The sequence below is a fragment of the Ornithodoros turicata genome, unplaced genomic scaffold (assembly GCF_037126465.1).
Source record: "Ornithodoros turicata isolate Travis unplaced genomic scaffold, ASM3712646v1 Chromosome93, whole genome shotgun sequence".
In the NCBI taxonomy this organism is placed as follows: Eukaryota; Metazoa; Arthropoda; class Arachnida; order Ixodida; family Argasidae; genus Ornithodoros; species Ornithodoros turicata.
In genome coordinates this window covers 194301-211102 of record NW_026999397.1, presented here as the reverse complement: position 1 = coordinate 211102, position 16802 = coordinate 194301, and the positions used below count along the sequence as shown (strand labels likewise).

Genomic DNA, 16802 nt, shown 5'->3' with positions numbered 1-16802 from the left:
CTCTCCCGTGTCGTTTTCAGTCATCGTCGTCCTCGAAAAACACATGCTTCTCAAACACGAAGTTGGCCTTTTATTCGACAGCGGCCACTATATGATCGCTCTATTCATTTGTTCGAACTTGACGCACGTATCTGTTCTTTACATTTCGGCATTTGCCTCGTGGCCCTTGCAGAAACGAACGGCACATGCACATGTGGCACGCAATTATTAGAGAAACACACGAAATCATTCGTATGTACCTATTCACCTAATAACTTAAACAGCTTACAGAAATGAAGCACTGAGGGTCGTTTCAACACTAGGCCGAGGAAAGACTCGGGGCTGCAACTTCACGTATATTTAATTCAGATTTAATGACGCGTTTGCAATGCGTCCTGTACTCGCATGTGTTCTAATTAAACATTATTCTTAGCGCGAGCAATAAGGCTGTCGCACATGTAAGATATACCGAAAATCAGTATTTGATCACCCCAGCTTTCTTTGCACAGGATGCCGACCACAGCTGCCTCACACAGTCCTTGCATGAAGAGAACGAACACATCACTGGCATTAAGTTCGGAACCTACTGACACGTTTTTCAAAAGCAGACCCCACTGCACTGCTGAACGCACCGTGGACTCTACGGAATTCACTGGATGCTATGCGTTCGCTTACTCCTGTACGACAGCAAACAGAGCATGGGGATCTCCTATGTTTGCCCGCAGCACCGCGCTAGCAGTCACCAAGCGGGAGCGGAAAGGCGAGATTTCTTTGGTGTCTCCCTGGCGACGACCATATGGTTAGAACGAGACGACCTTCGGCGCGGAAGACGATGCGTGTCGCGCGACCGCTCCGTTGTCATGGGGACCAAGACGAAAGACGACATGCGATGGACGTGATGTACGCGCCCCAGGACGAATTACAATCAGCAGCGGTAAAACTGGGCCTGTACTTCTTACCTGATGCAGTATCACAGCAGTCGGTGACACGCAATGTTCACTTGTTCACTTTGTATGCGTTGTTATGTTTCCCTTTTGTACAGGACGAAAGGCAAGTCGCGCAATCGTTCTCTTTAGGCAATTATTGCTCGCACACGTTAGACACAATGAGCCTCCGATTGTAGGGCTCCAAATTAGCCGCCTCACTGGAAACGGCAAAGGCTAGAGCGGAAAGATAGCACAGAAAACCCATTGTTCGACACCGGCCGATTGTCGGAAAGGAGATAAGCGAGTCTAGCACTTGCTTATTTACCACTCATAGGTCAGTTTTTTTTATATATGTGTTTGTATCAGGAAGCGCTTTGCACGCGGCTATTATTGGCAATTATTGCTCGCACACGTTAGACACAATGAGCCTCCGGTTGTAGGGCTCCAAATTAGCCGCTTCACTGGAAACGGCAAAAGCTAGAGCGAAAAGATAGCGCAGAAAACCCATTGTTCGACATCGGCCGATTGTCGGAAAGGAGATAAGCGAGTCTGGCACTTGCTTATTTACCACTCATAGGTCAGTTTTTTTTTGTTTTTTTTATAGATGTGTTTGTATCAGGAAGCGCCTTGCACGCAGCTACCGCTACACGGCGCCTTTCACGCGGCGTTCAGACAAGCGAGTTTATCAAGTGAAATGATGGCAGAGGAACAAAAGCAGCGCCAGTATGATACCTCAGAACCAGGGGGGGGGGGGAATTGACCACCCGCTGTGCCACCATGCGCGAAAACTTAGCGTGATTGAAAGAGACGGAGGGAGAGTGGGACAGAGTCAAGGAGAGGGGAACACTAAAGCGGGAGCACAGCCGTTTGTTTCCGAATCACTAAACTGTAGTGGAAGTGGCGACACCTAGTGCACGTAATATAGATCAGGTGACACGAGTCGACCATTCTGCAGTGAGACGTCGCCACATCTGGGACAAACAATTCAGCTGCCAGCGTAGATGGCGTAGATGGTGTTCGTAGGTCGGCATAGATACGAGATAGTAGCGATGGACAAGTATTGCGTTGAACTTTGTAGCAATGTCGCTGCACGCTGTGAGCTTAAAGGATGGACGATCACGGTTCAGTTATGCTACAATATGGGCTGTCAATATGGAACCAATATAGGCTGCCCATATTGGCAAGCCCATTTTGCCCCATATTGTGCCAATATTTTCGTGATAACGCAAACGGGAAGCCCGTGTAATAATAAAGCATAAATCGGTTTAATATCCACCACTGATATTACTTCTCTGTTCTTTTTGCCTTTTAATTTCTTCCGATATTCTTATTGATCCACGTTGCATAGCATTACAAAAACAACAACGCACCGAACAGAAAGCAAAGAACAGATGCTATGACCCTCTGGCTGAAGGACCCAGGCCGCTGTATTGCCAACTGTAGGATGGGACAAGTGAAAGCTTGCCCATATCACATTTAAAAAATAGTGCTGCCCTTGCCCTAAAAACGAAGAGCAGGATCAACTAGAGCCAGGCAGGCAGTCCCACTGAACTACCACTGCCAAACATCCCTCAGGAGCCTCCACCCAACCTGCTCCAAGAGTACAAAGAAGCGAAACGCTTTCGTGAGGCAGACTTGTACGTATTTGGAGTATTGTATTTAAAATACTGTATTTTAAATACAATTTGCGGTATTTTGGTATTCTACTCAATACTTTTTCTTTTTTGTATATGTACTCTATTTAAAGTACATTTTACGGTATTGTCTACTGAATACTCTAATTACATATTTTGGACCTCCCACTCAAACTTTCTGTGTCTCGTCTTTCCATTATATTGCCCCCTGTGTACCAATCCTTGGCCAGTGAGGGTTCTATCACGGTCCCTTGCTATCAAGGGACCGTGGCTCTATTATGTGTGCCCTGACGCGGTGACGCCGAATTATGACCTGGTCGAGCAGGGACCTGCTAGAAGTTTGCTTTCTTCTGGGTCACATAAGTAGTATAGATTCGAGCCCCACAACAACCACTTTTTTCTAATCCAGTTGAAGGAATTTCTAATCCACCAGCCATTTCTAATCCAGGTCAAGCCAGGTCTAATCCAGGCTCGACCCCTTCATGGTGATCCATCTAATTCCTATGTCATTGGCTGCCATTCATTGCCACATTTGCTCACTCGCTCATAAACACCAAAATTATCTATTCTATTCAATTCTAAGTCAGTTCATAGGCTTCCAAATCGCTCTTTTTTCTAATCCAGTTCTAGGAATTTCTAATCCACCACCCAATTCAAATCTAGGTCAAGCCACTTCTAAGTCCTCTGGTTGGTTGGTCACAGCTCCATTCCTTCACGCTGATTGACCGATCCAGGCTCCACCCCTTCATGGTGATCCATCTAATTTCTATGTGATTGGCTACCGTTCATTGCCACAACATCTGCTCACTCGCTCGTAGACACCAAAATGATCTATTCTATTGAATTCTAAGTCATAGGCTTCCAAATCGCTCACCTGTCCATAGGTCCGGGGGGGTGGTCACTTCCATTCATTTCTAAAACCTAGTGATTGACCTATTGGCTGCCTCTCATACATGCTCAATAGACTCATTTGTCATTTCCACTCTCTAGTTACTCGGTCACACGCTTTCAACTGCATATTGCTTCATAATTTCAACCGCAACATAGACAGTCCCTCGTGGGTCAATTCCATTCATTTCTGGGCCAGCTCACAAGCCCCCCCCCAAATTGCATATTCGCTTGGGACGCTTTCTAGTTAATCCAGGACAACGCTTCGGAACAGTAAGGACATAGAAAAACACGGGAAATAGTTTTCAACATTTATTAGACACATCATGGCATTCTCAGAGAGATTGTAGTTCTCTCTGGGGCACTTCCAGCACACTGGACATTTCCACCCCGCATCCATGGCGTTTTTCACATAAGTACTGTGTGGATCACCCAAGCGTTCGTCCTTCTCCATCCACGGCTCAGTCCCAGACCGCATGCGAGAACAGCATGTCACGGAAGTATCAGTTCTCTTCCTGCACATCTCCTGGAGCGAAAAAAGAACATTATGAGCTTCACTATTTACATCATCCATTTAAACTTACCATATTCACAGCTTCCGTAAGGGTAGGATTCGATGTCATTGCAGAGGTATCTCTTGTCGTCGTATGCCATCAGACTTCTTTTGACGTTTCTGATGGTATACATGCACTGTTTCTTTCCAACGATTGATACTTGTTCGTTCGATACGCTCGTGTGATTGAACAAGGTATTGTAGTATGTCTCATGGAGGAGGTGCTTGCGTACAATATTCTTTTTGACCCCTTTAGCTCTTGCAATTTGCTTTCCTCCAGCTAATTTGATGGAATACATTTTAGCTTTCAAGCATATTACTTCTTCGATAGGTACACTGCCAGTTTCGCTTTTGAAAGCCCCAAGTCTCCCATGATTCTTTTCACTGTACAGTGGATGATCCCGGTCGAAGGAAGACAAATCTAAGTGGTCGTCAACAATCGCTAGTAACTGATCTTCGTAGTCCTTGCAGAATAGGCCGAGGATCAGAGAATCCGTGTCAAAGTAACAGGCAATCACTGGACAAGTGAGCTTACTCAGCAAGGTTTCGTAGTAGAATGAGTACATGGTTAATTTACTCAGTTCCAAAATCGTAAACCCAATCTGGAGCGGGAAATCGCATCGCACTTTTCTTTTGCGCATTTCGTACATGACACAATCCGGGGACAAAATTTCCATCCTCACGCATTCCGCCCGACTCCCGAGGCGACTCGCCGTCTCCTCATCGAAGGCTACTCGAATATCCCTCATGTTAAATTTATTTAAAAGCGTTCTTCCGAATACCGCATTATTTGAGAGTTTATAGAAATTTTTTTCGAACGTCGTGCTCGAGGCAACGCGCCTGGCAACATTGTCCTCAATGTAGGGACGCAGGAATGGTGCCTGACGAAATTTTAGGATTCGGTGAATTTTTGTCACTCTCATACCCAATCTACAATAGAGTGCGAGCAGCGCATAATGAACGACGTACTCGACCTTGTCCTTGCACGTGAGCAGCAGCTTTTTGCTGTTAGCTGGCTGATACATTAATTCTTCGAGAAGCCCTCGCTGGAATGGCGAAAGCCAATCCTTCGGGACGACCATCTTCTCAGGAGCCAGGGGAAAGTACCGTGTCAGTGCGTGGATAGATTTTGGATACTCCAAGTCACATACATACACGTAGCCAACGTCTGAATCAGTGGGGTGACGCATAAAATCCACGGAGCTAAAATCCTCGACCCATTCGAAATCACCAATTGGGAGGTGCTTTATCATACTGAATCCGTAAAGATTGTTGCAATCTATGTATGATATGTACACCTCCTCTTTATCGGGATCATAGCCACTACACAGAGGGTTATTGGCACGTAAATGACGCCTGCTCGCCTGACAGAGCCCACCTCTAACGCCCGATTCGATGGTTCTGTACATGTCCTCGTCGATGATTAACTCCAATTTTGCCTGCGTGTAATTTAGAGCGCATTGCCACGAATAGGATGCTAGAGAAACACAATGAAGCAATTCCAATCCACGTGCGCTGTAGCACAGACGTCGGAAGTGCTGCATCACGTCAGCATGTAATAGGGCATCCGTTTTCAGGTACAATGCATTATAATCCCGTAAACTCGAGCACCCAAAATGTTCAAATACATGCAGAGCGTACTGGTAGTCTTCGTCACTTATATCTTCTCCAGTTAGATCGTTTCGAAAGGCGGATTTTTCTGGCAAGGTCAATTCATCGTACACTGCAAAAGAACTAATATAGCTGTACGGGAATACACCTTTACGAAGCAAAATTTCGTAGTCATCTCCAAATGCCTGCTTAAGGCATTGGAACGCCTCTGCACCTCCCATGCATTTGACCGTTTCCACAAGCTCCCCCAGCGACGAATTCAGGTACTGCATGGTATCTCTGAAGAGGAAGGTGCCAATTTCAAACGAACGAATTTTTTCCATGGAGCTGGCTACAATGAAGGGAGGTCGCTTCCACCCGAGAATGTGAAATTCCCGCAGCAGCTTGGCCAAATCGTAGGACAAATTGTGTACCATGATCGGCAATTTTTCCCTAGTCGTGCACGCGACGTTACAGGGGTTACACAAAGTTGCGATATAATTTGTCTCGCCCGCACTACAATGCTTCGAATGATCATGATGCCGGACACGGGGTAGATCTTCGGTAAACTCCTGTTTACAGTACGCACAGTGGGTAGCAGCTCTGTGCTCAGCGCATTGCTCATCATTCAGCACCATTGCGGCGGAGCAAGCGTTCAGGGCGATCATCTCATCTCGCATTTCCATGAGCGCCTTCACACACTGCTTTGCCGCATCTTCCCCATGGTGCGTCCTGATGCGCAACACCCTTGAGTCGTGGGTACGCACGAGCACGGCACAAAAGCTAGAGGTGATGTGACGCTGCATGCCATCACTACTGGGCGCAAGTACGCTCTCCGTGTCCATCGCGACAACGTAGTTGTACTGTTGCATGTACTGTATTTTAGTAAATTCTACAAAGTTTTCTCCGGGTTCACAAAATTCTAATAGGATTTCGTTCACGTCCGCGCAAAGGCGTCGATGTTTCGCCATGCTCTTTTCCTCGTTAAAAGAGCGAGTGCAACGTTCGCATACGAAACGCGTGTTCTTTCTCGTCAACAAACGCTCGAGGGACTTAATTCCGAAAAAATGCTCATCAACCTCCAATAAGTGAATTTTCTTTTCGCTTTCCAGTTTTGGGGGTCGCGACACGTGCACTCCCTGATCGACGTACGCGTACACGTACACAGATATCCTATTTTTCTCTTCGAACTCGTCCAGATCAGCGAATGAAACAGGGAAGTGACTAGGCCACCAGTACTCTGTTGCATAATTTTCATATTTTTTCCATCGGTTCCTTTCCTGTGGGTGCAAGAGGGCGAGCGTATTGTATTTAAAGCACTCGCCCTCCTTACGCTCTGGTAAAGGGACATTTGTTAGGACATTCCTACGACTAGCCAAATTAGTGGGAAGTACCCCATTGCACCCGAATTTTTTAGTTTTCACAGAGGAAATACACATTTGAACTTTTTGGACATCAGTGGATACAAACCCACTACCCTCGCGCTGGTAATTTTCAATGCGCCCAGTGGACTCCTGAATCACATCCATCAAAGTATTTGCGATAGCTCCGTCGCTGTGGACTTCGCGAGCAAGCGCCATGAAATGAGCTATGTGTGCGGTTACATCCCCTCGATTTTCTTTCATCATTAGAACATCAGAACAAATGCAAAACCTAAAGGGTATCCTTTGCGCTCGCAAAATGGCAATTATAGTGTGGAGGTGGTTCATTAAATATTGTCGCAAGTCCTCTACTCCCTGATCGTGAACAGATGCCATTAGCACAAACGCTTTGACGATACCTCGAAATGCGCTATCAGTTTGAAAGAAAGGCAGGAAGGAAATGTCCACATAGGGATGTGATCGCTCGACGTGAGCATGCAATGTGGCAGGTGAAATGTCTGGAGAAGATGGTGAATTCTCTTCCAATGGCTCACCATCCCCGATATCATGAGGATCAAAAAAGCAGAACACGCATCTAGGCACTGAAAAAAAAAAAGAAGAAACACTAAGAAATCGTGCACCACAGAGCGTGGATGAAAAATACTTACTTTTGAAGCGAGCTCCGCACACTCCCGACGCGATGCGAAGACTGCTGCCTCTTTACACATCCCCCCCACTTATATAGCGGCGACCTCGCTGCATGCCCCAACATGCACGGGTGCGAGGAGTCGTCATAGCCTAAAAATAACTTGCTCTGCATGTTCAAGGTCGCAGCTTGCCCTTGGCTTCACGTAATGCTCCGTCCGCCTACACCATTGCCACACCTGAGCGCAAAGTTCGCTCTCATCACATGGCATTCCGATATGCAAGTTGATTTCATGATCAGGCACACAACCATCCCATTTTGGCTGTGGAATTTCAATAATATTACTTAAAAGAAACAAATTGCAGTGAAACGCTGGTTCATCTCAGACAGGAATTTCTACCCTCAGTGTTAAACCCTCAGATACCAGCATTTCTGCTCAATTAGCAAAATAGCTATGACTTCAAAAATTAAACACATGCTAAACAAACTACCATCAACTGCTATCAGATAATTATTGCATAATGCTAAATACTCATTTGCATTGTCCCTGCGTGAAGAAAGTACAGGACAAGGGTACACAAATTCACTTAAACGATGAGGGAAAAGGCTTAAGACCTCAGGTCACCACACATCGCCACGCGGCTAGCACAACATGACACCAACAAGATACTAGCAGCGGGAAGAACTGCAACACTGCTAAACAAGTCCAGACATGCCATGATGACGTCACAAACCAGGAAAAAAGCACACGCGCGCGCGCGCGCGCACACAGCAGCTCAGGAATGCACAAGGAGAAGTGCTTTATTGGAATTTCTACTCCTGGCTCAGACACCAACATTTCTGCTCAAATCTGCCATAACTGCAAGATTAAGCACTGCTTACTTCATCGAGCACCCATCAAAATCTAACAAACAAAAAACAAACAAACCCACATTCCGTAATAGAACACTATTCAGCTTTACCAAGTGATTTTCTTCTGCTTTAGCAGTGAAAGAAGAAAAGAGCCATGAAAAATTACACGTACTTTTGCTTGAATAGCTATAAGAGATACAAAAAAAAAAAAACGAAGCACAGGCTGTGACAAAGGCACTCATTTCTGCTATCAGATAATTATTGCATAATGCTACATACACAGTCACGTTGTCCCTGTGTAAAGAAAGCACAGGACAAGGGTACACAAATCGAATTGGGAAAATCACTTCTACTCGCGTAGCATAATACGATATACGCTGATTTTTTTTTTTTTTTTACGGGCGAAAATTGCAATAAGAAGCCACTGCTATGCAAGTGCAACAACCATTATTTTTAAATCAACATTTTATGCAATACCACATAAATTTATCACTCGAGTCACATGAAAAGGCATACACAATGTACTTACTGGTTAAGTGGGGTCACAGTTGCACACACACACACACAACACAGACACAACGAGCGACAGTGAAAAATAAGAAATTACACGCACTTCTGCTCGAATAGCAAAGTGTCAAGCATGACAAAACACATTTGCTACCACAAGAAAATTATTAAACAGAATAATACAATATTCGCAAAAATTAAGCTTGTGTGGCAAACACACAACCTGAGGAACACACCTATTCACATCTGCTTTCTGAATTTGTTATACAGGCGTGAGCGATTCGATAAGAATATAAAGCACGCTGCTTGGAGAAAGCATATATCATGTGTAGCTCAGTCTACTCTATTGAAAATGTGATAAACCTTATTTTTCAAACAAAAAAATCACAGTCGGCATAATATACGGCAATATCGGCAATATCACTGAAGTCAAACACATTGAACTTACTTGTCAAGTGGGGTCCCAGCTGCACAAACGCGCACACACACTCACACATTTTTAGTGCCTCACAACGAGCAAAAACACAAGCTCTATTCACAGTCACATAAATTCATATTATTCCTCACGTCAATAATTATCCAACCATCGTCAAGACGGGGAACACGCATATGCCAATGCGAAACAATAGGCCTTCCCGCCGGATGTAATACGATATCGCCAGTCGACCGTCCCAAAGCAAAAAAGAAACACAGCATCTCAGGAATGCATGTTGCCTATACATCCAAGAACAGCGCGCAGCAATTATAATACAGTATGGGATTCATTTCTTTGTACTTTTGTTTGCTTGCATATAAATATTTCACAAGAAATATTACAGAGTGTCAAAGGAGAACAGCATTCACTACACCCTGTAGCTCTTATCGTTTTTAAACAAACCAGTTTTCATATGTTCATAACCACACTACCATTCACTAAATAGGGGAGTCACTATTGATTCAAATAAGATAAAATATCATTCCATCGTCATCGATTGCAAACTTCACGCAAGAATAAGCAACTGCTGCGCGCCGTATGTTTCTTATAATAAACACCAAATCTCGCCGTGTTAAACACCAATAGCAACGATTTTTTTGTATTTTGTATTTATTTTTGCCGTTTCCCCCTGCAGGCACATTGTTTTATCACTTTAACAGCAGCAGATCAGAAATTTTTAATTTTTGATGACTCGCACAATGTATTGAGCTGCTGGAAACGGCAAAAATAAATACAAAATACAAAAAAAATCGTTGCTATTGGTGTTTAACACGGCGAGATTTGGTGTTTATTATAAGAAACATACGGCGCGCAGCAGTTGCTTATTCTTGCGTGAAGTTTGCAATCGATGACGATGGAATGATATTTTATCTTATTTGAATCAATAGTGACTCCCCTATTTAGTGAATGGTAGTGTGGTTATGAACATATGAAAACTGGTTTGTTTAAAAACGATAAGAGCTACAGGGTGTAGTGAATGCTGTTCTCCTTTGACACTCTGTAATATTTCTTGTGAAATATTTATATGCAAGCAAACAAAAGTACAAAGAAATGAATCCCATACTGTATTATAATTGCTGCGCGCTGTTCTTGGATGTATAGGCAACATGCATTCCTGAGATGCTGTGTTTCTTTTTTGCTTTGGGACGGTCGACTGGCGATATCGTATTACATCCGGCGGGAAGGCCTATTGTTTCGCATTGGCATATGCGTGTTCCCCGTCTTGACGATGGTTGGATAATTATTGACGTGAGGAATAATATGAATTTATGTGACTGTGAATAGAGCTTGTGTTTTTGCTCGTTGTGAGGCACTAAAAATGTGTGAGTGTGTGTGCGCGTTTGTGCAGCTGGGACCCCACTTGACAAGTAAGTTCAATGTGTTTGACTTCAGTGATATTGCCGATATTGCCGTATATTATGCCGACTGTGATTTTTTTGTTTGAAAAATAAGGTTTATCACATTTTCAATAGAGTAGACTGAGCTACACATGATATATGCTTTCTCCAAGCAGCGTGCTTTATATTCTTATCGAATCGCTCACGCCTGTATAACAAATTCAGAAAGCAGATGTGAATAGGTGTGTTCCTCAGGTTGTGTGTTTGCCACACAAGCTTAATTTTTGCGAATATTGTATTATTCTGTTTAATAATTTTCTTGTGGTAGCAAATGTGTTTTGTCATGCTTGACACTTTGCTATTCGAGCAGAAGTGCGTGTAATTTCTTATTTTTCACTGTCGCTCGTTGTGTCTGTGTTGTGTGTGTGTGTGTGCAACTGTGACCCCACTTAACCAGTAAGTACATTGTGTATGCCTTTTCATGTGACTCGAGTGATAAATTTATGTGGTATTGCATAAAATGTTGATTTAAAAATAATGGTTGTTGCACTTGCATAGCAGTGGCTTCTTATTGCAATTTTCGCCCGTAAAAAAAAAAAAAAATCAGCGTATATCGTATTATGCTACGCGAGTAGAAGTGATTTTCCCAATTCGATTTGTGTACCCTTGTCCTGTGCTTTCTTTACACAGGGACAACGTGACTGTGTATGTAGCATTATGCAATAATTATCTGATAGCAGAAATGAGTGCCTTTGTCACAGCCTGTGCTTCGTTTTTTTTTTTTTTTTTTTTGTATATCTTATAGCTATTCAAGCAAAAGTACGTGTAATTTTTCATGGCTCTTTTCTTCTTTCACTGCTAAAGCAGAAGAAAATCACTTGGTAAAGCTGAATAGTGTTCTATTACGGAATGTGGGTTTGTTTGTTTTTTGTTTGTTAGATTTTGATGGGTGCTCGATGAAGTAAGCAGTGCTTAATCTTGCAGTTATGGCAGATTTGAGCAGAAATGTTGGTGTCTGAGCCAGGAGTAGAAATTCCAATAAAGCACTTCTCCTTGTGCATTCCTGAGCTGCTGTGTGCGCGCGCGCGCGCGCGTGTGCTTTTTTCCTGGTTTGTGACGTCATCATGGCATGTCTGGACTTGTTTAGCAGTGTTGCAGTTCTTCCCGCTGCTAGTATCTTGTTGGTGTCATGTTGTGCTAGCCGCGTGGCGATGTGTGGTGACCTGAGGTCTTAAGCCTTTTCCCTCATCGTTTAAGTGAATTTGTGTACCCTTGTCCTGTACTTTCTTCACGCAGGGACAATGCAAATGAGTATTTAGCATTATGCAATAATTATCTGATAGCAGTTGATGGTAGTTTGTTTAGCATGTGTTTAATTTTTGAAGTCATAGCTATTTTGCTAATTGAGCAGAAATGCTGGTATCTGAGGGTTTAACACTGAGGGTAGAAATTCCTGTCTGAGATGAATCAGCGTTTCACTGCAATTTGTTTCTTTTAAGTAATATTATTGAAATTCCACAGCCAAAATGGGATGGTTGTGTGCCTGATCATGAAATCAACTTGCATATCGGAATGCCATGTGATGAGAGCGAACTTTGCGCTCAGGTGTGGCAATGGTGTAGGCGGACGGAGCATTACGTGAAGCCAAGGGCAAGCTGCGACCTTGAACATGCAGAGCAAGTTATTTTTAGGCTATGACGACTCCTCGCACCCGTGCATGTTGGGGCATGCAGCGAGGTCGCCGCTATATAAGTGGGGGGGATGTGTAAAGAGGCAGCAGTCTTCGCATCGCGTCGGGAGTGTGCGGAGCTCGCTTCAAAAGTAAGTATTTTTCATCCACGCTCTGTGGTGCACGATTTCTTAGTGTTTCTTCTTTTTTTTTTCAGTGCCTAGATGCGTGTTCTGCTTTTTTGATCCTCATGATATCGGGGATGGTGAGCCATTGGAAGAGAATTCACCATCTTCTCCAGACATTTCACCTGCCACATTGCATGCTCACGTCGAGCGATCACATCCCTATGTGGACATTTCCTTCCTGCCTTTCTTTCAAACTGATAGCGCATTTCGAGGTATCGTCAAAGCGTTTGTGCTAATGGCATCTGTTCACGATCAGGGAGTAGAGGACTTGCGACAATATTTAATGAACCACCTCCACACTATAATTGCCATTTTGCGAGCGCAAAGGATACCCTTTAGGTTTTGCATTTGTTCTGATGTTCTAATGATGAAAGAAAATCGAGGGGATGTAACCGCACACATAGCTCATTTCATGGCGCTTGCTCGCGAAGTCCACAGCGACGGAGCTATCGCAAATACTTTGATGGATGTGATTCAGGAGTCCACTGGGCGCATTGAAAATTACCAGCGCGAGGGTAGTGGGTTTGTATCCACTGATGTCCAAAAAGTTCAAATGTGTATTTCCTCTGTGAAAACTAAAAAATTCGGGTGCAATGGGGTACTTCCCACTAATTTGGCTAGTCGTAGGAATGTCCTAACAAATGTCCCTTTACCAGAGCGTAAGGAGGGCGAGTGCTTTAAATACAATACGCTCGCCCTCTTGCACCCACAGGAAAGGAACCGATGGAAAAAATATGAAAATTATGCAACAGAGTACTGGTGGCCTAGTCACTTCCCTGTTTCATTCGCTGATCTGGACGAGTTCGAAGAGAAAAATAGGATATCTGTGTACGTGTACGCGTACGTCGATCAGGGAGTGCACGTGTCGCGACCCCCAAAACTGGAAAGCGAAAAGAAAATTCACTTATTGGAGGTTGATGAGCATTTTTTCGGAATTAAGTCCCTCGAGCGTTTGTTGACGAGAAAGAACACGCGTTTCGTATGCGAACGTTGCACTCGCTCTTTTAACGAGGAAAAGAGCATGGCGAAACATCGACGCCTTTGCGCGGACGTGAACGAAATCCTATTAGAATTTTGTGAACCCGGAGAAAACTTTGTAGAATTTACTAAAATACAGTACATGCAACAGTACAACTACGTTGTCGCGATGGACACGGAGAGCGTACTTGCGCCCAGTAGTGATGGCATGCAGCGTCACATCACCTCTAGCTTTTGTGCCGTGCTCGTGCGTACCCACGACTCAAGGGTGTTGCGCATCAGGACGCACCATGGGGAAGATGCGGCAAAGCAGTGTGTGAAGGCGCTCATGGAAATGCGAGATGAGATGATCGCCCTGAACGCTTGCTCCGCCGCAATGGTGCTGAATGATGAGCAATGCGCTGAGCACAGAGCTGCTACCCACTGTGCGTACTGTAAACAGGAGTTTACCGAAGATCTACCCCGTGTCCGGCATCATGATCATTCGAAGCATTGTAGTGCGGGCGAGACAAATTATATCGCAACTTTGTGTAACCCCTGTAACGTCGCGTGCACGACTAGGGAAAAATTGCCGATCATGGTACACAATTTGTCCTACGATTTGGCCGGGCTGCTGCGGGAATTTCACATTCTCGGGTGGAAGCGACCTCCCTTCATTGTAGCCAGCTCCATGGAAAAAATTCGTTCGTTTGAAATTGGCACCTTCCTCTTCAGAGATACCATGCAGTACCTGAATTCGTCGCTGGGGGAGCTTGTGGAAACGGTCAAATGCATGGGAGGTGCAGAGGCGTTCCAATGCCTTAAGCAGGCATTTGGAGATGACTACGAAATTTTGCTTCGTAAAGGTGTATTCCCGTACAGCTATATTAGTTCTTTTGCAGTGTACGATGAATTGACCTTGCCAGAAAAATCCGCCTTTCGAAACGATCTAACTGGAGAAGATATAAGTGACGAAGACTACCAGTACGCTCTGCATGTATTTGAACATTTTGGGTGCTCGAGTTTACGGGATTATAATGCATTGTACCTGAAAACGGATGCCCTATTACATGCTGACGTGATGCAGCACTTCCGACGTCTGTGCTACAGCGCACGTGGATTGGAATTGCTTCATTGTGTTTCTCTAGCATCCTATTCGTGGCAATGCGCTCTAAATTACACGCAGGCAAAATTGGAGTTAATCATCGACGAGGACATGTACAGAACCATCGAATCGGGCGTTAGAGGTGGGCTCTGTCAGGCGAGCAGGCGTCATTTACGTGCCAATAACCCTCTGTGTAGTGGCTATGATCCCGATAAAGAGGAGGTGTACATATCATACATAGATTGCAACAATCTTTACGGATTCAGTATGATAAAGCACCTCCCAATTGGTGATTTCGAATGGGTCGAGGATTTTAGCTCCGTGGATTTTATGCGTCACCCCACTGATTCAGACGTTGGCTACGTGTATGTATGTGACTTGGAGTATCCAAAATCTATCCACGCACTGACACGGTACTTTCCCCTGGCTCCTGAGAAGATGGTCGTCCCGAAGGATTGGCTTTCGCCATTCCAGCGAGGGCTTCTCGAAGAATTAATGTATCAGCCAGCTAACAGCAAAAAGCTGCTGCTCACGTGCAAGGACAAGGTCGAGTACGTCGTTCATTATGCGCTGCTCGCACTCTATTGTAGATTGGGTATGAGAGTGACAAAAATTCACCGAATCCTAAAATTTCGTCAGGCACCATTCCTGCGTCCCTACATTGAGGACAATGTTGCCAGGCGCGTTGCCTCGAGCACGACGTTCGAAAAAAATTTCTATAAACTCTCAAATAATGCGGTATTCGGAAGAACGCTTTTAAATAAATTTAACATGAGGGATATTCGAGTAGCCTTCGATGAGGAGACGGCGAGTCGCCTCGGGAGTCGGGCGGAATGCGTGAGGATGGAAATTTTGTCCCCGGATTGTGTCATGTACGAAATGCGCAAAAGAAAAGTGCGATGCGATTTCCCGCTCCAGATTGGGTTTACGATTTTGGAACTGAGTAAATTAACCATGTACTCATTCTACTACGAAACCTTGCTGAGTAAGCTCACTTGTCCAGTGATTGCCTGTTACTTTGACACGGATTCTCTGATCCTCGGCCTATTCTGCAAGGACTACGAAGATCAGTTACTAGCGATTGTTGACGACCACTTAGATTTGTCTTCCTTCGACCGGGATCATCCACTGTACAGTGAAAAGAATCATGGGAGACTTGGGGCTTTCAAAAGCGAAACTGGCAGTGTACCTATCGAAGAAGTAATATGCTTGAAAGCTAAAATGTATTCCATCAAATTAGCTGGAGGAAAGCAAATTGCAAGAGCTAAAGGGGTCAAAAAGAATATTGTACGCAAGCACCTCCTCCATGAGACATACTACAATACCTTGTTCAATCACACGAGCGTATCGAACGAACAAGTATCAATCGTTGGAAAGAAACAGTGCATGTATACCATCAGAAACGTCAAAAGAAGTCTGATGGCATACGACGACAAGAGATACCTCTGCAATGACATCGAATCCTACCCTTACGGAAGCTGTGAATATGGTAAGTTTAAATGGATGATGTAAATAGTGAAGCTCATAATGTTCTTTTTTCGCTCCAGGAGATGTGCAGGAAGAGAACTGATACTTCCGTGACATGCTGTTCTCGCATGCGGTCTGGGACTGAGCCGTGGATGGAGAAGGACGAACGCTTGGGTGATCCACACAGTACTTATGTGAAAAACGCCATGGATGCGGGGTGGAAATGTCCAGTGTGCTGGAAGTGCCCCAGAGAGAACTACAATCTCTCTGAGAATGCCATGATGTGTCTAATAAATGTTGAAAACTATTTCCCGTGTTTTTCTATGTCCTTACTGTTCCGAAGCGTTGTCCTGGATTAACTAGAAAGCGTCCCAAGCGAATATGCAATTTGGGGGGGGGCTTGTGAGCTGGCCCAGAAATGAATGGAATTGACCCACGAGGGACTGTCTATGTTGCGGTTGAAATTATGAAGCAATATGCAGTTGAAAGCGTGTGACCGAGTAACTAGAGAGTGGAAATGACAAATGAGTCTATTGAGCATGTATGAGAGGCAGCCAATAGGTCAATCACTAGGTTTTAGAAATGAATGGAAGTGACCACCCCCCCGGACCTATGGACAGGTGAGCGATTTGGAAGCCTATGACTTAGAATTCAATAGAATAGATCAT

At 44.5% G+C, this 16802-nt stretch overlaps 2 long non-coding RNA genes across 2 annotated transcripts; one reads left to right on the top strand and one right to left on the bottom strand.

Annotated features, from left to right (window-relative positions):
• Positions 1-3726: 3726 nt before the first annotated feature.
• LOC135374664 (uncharacterized) lies at positions 3727-4109 on the bottom strand. The gene is made up of 2 exons (XR_010417056.1): positions 4012-4109; positions 3727-3953 (listed from the first exon to the last, which is right to left on the bottom strand). It is a non-coding gene; the product is annotated as an uncharacterized LOC135374664 (long non-coding RNA).
• An 11949-nt stretch (positions 4110-16058) lies between these two features.
• LOC135374665 (uncharacterized) lies at positions 16059-16441 on the top strand. The gene is made up of 2 exons (XR_010417057.1): positions 16059-16156; positions 16215-16441. It is a non-coding gene; the product is annotated as an uncharacterized LOC135374665 (long non-coding RNA).
• Positions 16442-16802: the final 361 nt, after the last annotated feature.